Consider the following 6,153-nt stretch of genomic DNA (forward strand, 5'->3'; position numbering starts at 1 on the left):
TCAGACCTATAAAGCACCAGCAGTTAGAACAACACACACGCAACATCCGGCTCGGGCTTTCAAAATAAAGGCTTCTGACACCGCTATCCTGCGCTGTGCCACACAAGGAGCACTTCACGCTTCTCTGTTTGTTTGACATTTTTTGGAGTTTTACGAACCAAAAACAAAGTGGCATATTACTATGCAGTAATTTATTTATTTATTTGTTGCTATATTGTTGTTTCCTTTTTTCAATAATTATAATATCTGTCTGGCCTAAGCAGATGGCCGCTCACACTGAGCCTGGTTCTGCGGGAGGTTTCTTCCTGTTAAAAGGGAGTTTTTCCTCTCTACTGTCGCTACAAGCATGCTTAGTATGAGGGATTGCATTTGAGTCAATGAATCAATGCAATCAACTGGTTTTCCTTGGATAGACAACTTTGAATCAATGATCAATAACTGTATGATCTGGTGAACTGTAAAGTGCCTTGAGATGATTTGTGTTGTAAATTGGCGCTATATAGATAAATGGAATTGAATTGAATTGAAATTAATAAATAATAATAATTGAACTTCATTGATCCCACATTGGGGAAATTTACCTCTGCATTTAACCCATCCCCTTTGGGAGCAATGTGGGGTTAAGGGTCTTGCTCAGAGACCCAGAGTGGCAGTCTGTAGGATGGGTTTTTTTTTTTTTTTTTTTTTTTTTTACAGTGTCCTGTCTGGCAATGTGGCAATAAGAATAATTGTCTTGATGCCAGAAAGAGCCCAACAGATTTTACTTTCACAAATGAAGCAGTGCGGCTATCGCCATAGTGTTCCGCTTGATGTATGCATATAAATAGCTTTATTATAATTCATGCAGGGAGTATTACAGATTTTACTGACAGATTTTATGCAATTTCTCCTCAAGTTCATTCACATTGGATGGAATGCAACTGTGAAAATCAATTTAATTTTTTTCACAGTCTAAGAATGGTATTTATGTTTGGACTTTGACTAGGCCAGAGGAACACAGAAATGTACTGAGTTTTGCTTTACTGTCCTGGCAGAGAAAAGAATCCCAAATAATGATAGTTTCATGTTGTTGTTTGTCGGCCATGTCTGGCAGTAGTGTGATACTCTTCATTTCCCTTCAGGTGCATTCATCTTGGGAGGCTGAAACAACAGATTTACATATGATCCCTACAGGAGTGATGCGATACAAGGCTTCAAATATTGAGTTGTTGTTTTATTACCTAGTTGTAATTCAAATGTTTTTGCAGCTTTCTCCCTGACATGTCTGCTGTTTTTACTAGTCTTCATGAAACTGTTTCATCACCAGTGTTCTCTCACCAACCAATGACACCTTCACAGAGCATTGGTGTTTATAAGAATAGCTTACAATCTGGTGTACTAAATTTACTAGACTAGTGCATTTTGATCGATCACAAAAAATCTTCTAAGAGTTATCAGAGCAAAAGAGGCTAAATAGAAACACATAGGGGAATTTTGAGATTGTTATTAGCTACAAAAGAGAGAAAATGCATATAACATTTTCCGTCTACTAAACAAATTAGGCACTACTTTCTGTCTATAACATAGAATACACTGTGGTTATAGCTTTAAAGTTACAAAGTGTGAAAAGAAACACATTTGTGTAACTTTTGCAAACAAGTAAAACAATATAAAAAATGTAAATACACAGAAAGGCAACTGAACAGGTCTGTTGTCTGTTTCTTTTTGCACTTACGCAGCTCCGTTTTATTCTCGTCATCTGAGGAGGCAGAAATCAAAAGTGAACCAGATGCAACAGAGATCACTCAGAAAAACAGCAATGCTGATTGAAGGAGGTTCTGGCTAATATGAGTGTAATTAACATTTTATTAATGTTGTAAATGAAGACCAATTGTAACTATGCAAAAACTGCAGGTAAGACAAAAAGTAAAAACTGAAAATACAGACAGTATAACAGCCAAAATTTACAGTTCTGTTTGAAGGAAGTCATGGATCTCATATCATTTGGAAAAGGAAATAAAAATGAGTAAAACAATGTATTAAAATACACTTGAAAATATTAGGGCAATTTTAGATATTAGATATTAGAGCAAATTTGCACTAAAATCAAATGCAGACAGTCATACAATATGAGGCTAAACATCGTTAAGCAGAGTTTTTTTTTTTTTTTTTTAGATATTTACCGTAATTCAAAGGGAACTGAAACTTCTGAGTATGGGACATTCTCATCAATCACCAGTTGTTTTGTTTTTTTCCCTGAGTTCAGCTTTTTCCTCAGCATTTTTTGTTTAAGTCGCAAAATTAAGCTACAGGATGAAGTTGTGAAACAGTTTGCATTTCGCATTAGATATTTAGTGATCAAACAAAGCAGAAGCTTTATGCTCAGTCCTATTATGTTTAGCCCAACATGTTCTCTTGAATGCCAAAATGTTAGGTTTTAGTTGGTCAGATTCTTGTTGTTGTGTTATTATGGGAAACATCCCTAAGCTGGCTTTGATCCTTCACAGGTCCAGCCGCTGGTTCACTTCAACAAAGAGCGACACTGGAGAACGTTAGAGAATGGTAAAATCATTGTCATGTTCAAGAAACTAGTTTGAGATGCCTTGGTTTTAATTTATCTGAGCCCCTATTACATTTTAAACTGGTCTATCCACTCTCCCCTTAGCTTTAACAAATTTAATTTACTGCTCAGTCGATATATTCAGAATTTTTGGGTATCCCATGTAACCCTTAAAGAAGTGTGTTTAGTGAATCACCACCAGATCAGCAGATGATGAAGTAGTAATTTCCGTAATCTAGAACCAGCAGCCATGTCACAAACACGGTCACTTAAATCCACTTCCTTCATGCTCGATTTTAACCTTAGCCATTTTCATCAAACTGAAACCGAAACGCTGAAAAGTGAGTGACTGGTTTGCTTTTTGTTATTGGAACAGACATACTTGATTAAGTGACCATGAAGTATTGACTAAACTGTTGTCAGTAAATTATTATTATTGTTAATTTAGTAAAGAACAACAACAGTAAAGGAATATTTCAGGTTATTTGAGACGGGCCTTCCACAAATGCACCAGTTAATAATGAAAAGCTTCCTCTTCACTGATACTAACTGCTCAAAGCCTTTTAACTAAACTCCAAGCTCTCTTTTTCAATGTATGACAAACCAAAGTATTGATATGTTTTCAATCTATTCAGATTAGTGAGATTTAGGCCGGACTTTACTCAAGATGCCATTTGTTCATGCAAAAGAAGACATTTTAAAATGCCCCTAATTCTTTGGTGTTTCTGAAACTTAAATCATTTATGTCTGGGAAACATTCTGAAATGGTGATTTGTGTTTTTGTCTCTTCTCACTTAGATTGCTTTTGGAGTGATTCAGTCTTTGTTCTCTGGTCTGCAGCTTTCTCTCATCTTTTAACCGTGATCCAAAAAAGAACTCAGCACCCGTGTTTTCCCCCAGACTCTAATTTCTGCTGATGCATTGTACAGTTCATTTTAGGATTCTTATTTTTGTTTTAAGTGTTTGAGTAACCATGCCTCGGTGTACCTCTCTGAGCCTCTTCATCCCCACTCCAGTCCCTCATGTTGGCTGAACAGCGGCTCTTTCAGGTCCCATGTTCCACTCAGAGGGTCGGGTCTTCTCTACGGCGGCACATCAGAGACAGTTTTCACTTTACTACTACTTTACTACTATTAAAACTCAGCTTAAAACCTATTTCCATTCCTTATTAACATGAGACTTTATTTTACCTTTTTTTTGGGGATCTAAATTGGTTTTTATCATTTTTTGTATCATTACCTTTTAATGTAATGTTTATAGTTTTGCAGCTTTGTTTAGCACTTTCTCTAAGCTCTGGCCATTTTTAAGTGCTTTATAAATAGAGTACTTATTACAGCTCCTTTAAAATATGTAAATGATCTTTTAGCCACACTTGATAAGAAGCAGAATGTTGAATCTTTTTTTATAGACTTGTCTAAAGCTTTCAGTACGGTTGGCTGTAACACTTTAAGGTGAAGGCTTTTAAGTTTCAGACTCTCAGAGCAAATAGTCGCATGGCTCTCAGATGAGTTTATGTCAGTTCAAAGGGTGCACCCCCGAGGGTCTATTTTAGGTCCTCTTTTATTTACTGTATAAATAAACTGTGTCAAAATGTGGTGCAATTCTGTATTTTATACTGATGACATAGTCATTTATTGAGTTGCATCATCTTATGAGTTGGTACCCATCGTAACCCATCATGGAAAGTTTTATTCTGGGATAGAATGGCCTTCAACGGGCGCCATTATCCCTACATTTTTATATTCAAGGTAATTCTTGGTCCTTTTCAAATCTCCTTGTGTGAAATGATAACACAAAAGAGCATCGACCAATACTCTTTGTGTTAATTGAACTTGGAAAAAAGGTTTTCTCGTTACCTAAACCCCACGACATGGGTAGCATTGTAATGCCTTGCAGCTTGATATCTGTGAGGGAGTTTAAAGCTAGACTGGTGTTTTTTTAGAGATTACCTTTTTAAACTGTCATTTTACTAATTCTGTCTCATGACACACTTAACAAATTGTGTTCACTTTTTTTTAATATTCTGGTATCTATAGTATAAAGTTTTACATATAATGTTTTGTGACTGTTTTATTTTTTTATTTCTAGCTTGCCATGTCTGTTTTGAACAGAGATTATTAATCTTCTTGGTGATTTTTCTGGTTAAATTAATGTTTATGGTTAATAATGATAAAAATGACAACAGCCCTCGGGGTGAGGTGATGGATCTGTCTGTACCCACAGTACAATAAAAATCTGATCTAATTTAATGTCACTGGTTACTTTCACTTCTATATTTTGTTAGGAGTTTTAATCTTGTTTTATTTTTTTTTTTTTGATAAGTTAAGATCCATGTAGAGTTTCTGTTATATTTTGTACCCACTTTTGCTGTCTTTTTCTGTTTTTGCTATCTTAAGCTGCTGGAATTTGACTCATTCCAAAAGATGAAGTCAAGTCAAAGTCAAAATCTTTCTCTTTAGAATAGAGAAGCGAGAAACTCATACCAAGAGTTTTGACGCCAAAATTTATTTTCTTTCTGTCTTTTGGGAGAAAAGCTATTTTTTTAAAAGAAAAGGCAACAAGGGAAGTAAAAGATTCCTGGAATTCAACGATTTATGAAAAAACATGATGGCTTTTTTATTTATCTGAATTCTTATGGTTTAACTGGGTCTTAGCAGAACAAGACCAACAATATATCTGTAATGCAATTATTTTGATTTATTTTTATAAGATTACTTTGTCAAACCATAATGACTTCAACTATTTGTCTGTCTGTCTGTCTGTCTGGAGGGACATAGTGCATCAATGATAATTTTGAATTTCATTAACATTAATGTGCCAGGAGAGTCTGTCTCGTACCCAGGAAGTTCATGCTAATCACCTTAAAATAATATTGAAAATTGCATTGTTTGTTGAACCAGACAGCTATAATCAATGTACACCTTGAGCATGGTGCAGACAGGCTAAATAAGTTTATCAAGTTTGGCAAGCAGTGAAAAAAGATGCATGTCCTGCTGAATCGCCGGCTCTGGTTAGAAACAAGAGGAGGCGCAGATGTGCACCCGAGTGGGTGCACATCCTGTACCAGTTCCTTTACTTGTAGAAATGGCCTTACAATTATTCTGGGCTGACTTGAAAAAGCAAACACCCACAAACAAAAAATATTTAATAATTAGCTCAAATATTTGCCTTATGAATTATCCAAAAATATAAGTAACCCAAGAACAGAATACTACAAACTATAAATAGCTCAGACAACTACAACCTTACTTCTATTGCTTAATGTTTAATACATATAGTGCCATTTATATACAGTTTTTAGAAAAAACAATAAAATATTGGAATGTAAACATTAAAGTAACCAGAGTAAATGAGTGGTGTGGCACAGTTTGATGTATTTAAAGAAACCCATCCATCATCTGACACACTTGTCCCACAGGGTGCTGGTGCCTATCACCAGCTGTCTATGGGCAAGAGGCAGGGTCCACCCTGGACAGGACGCCAGTCCATCGCAAGGCCAGGAATTGAACCCAGAACCTTCTTGCTGCAAGGCAGCAGTGCTATCCACTGCACAACTGAGCAGCCATATTAAAAAAATCATCACTCTGAATTATGAAAGAGGTTCCCTCTTTCTG

Source organism: Cyprinodon variegatus, unplaced genomic scaffold (assembly GCF_000732505.1).
Source record: "Cyprinodon variegatus isolate N-32 unplaced genomic scaffold, C_variegatus-1.0 Scaffold44, whole genome shotgun sequence".
NCBI classification, from domain to species: domain Eukaryota; kingdom Metazoa; phylum Chordata; class Actinopteri; order Cyprinodontiformes; family Cyprinodontidae; genus Cyprinodon; species Cyprinodon variegatus.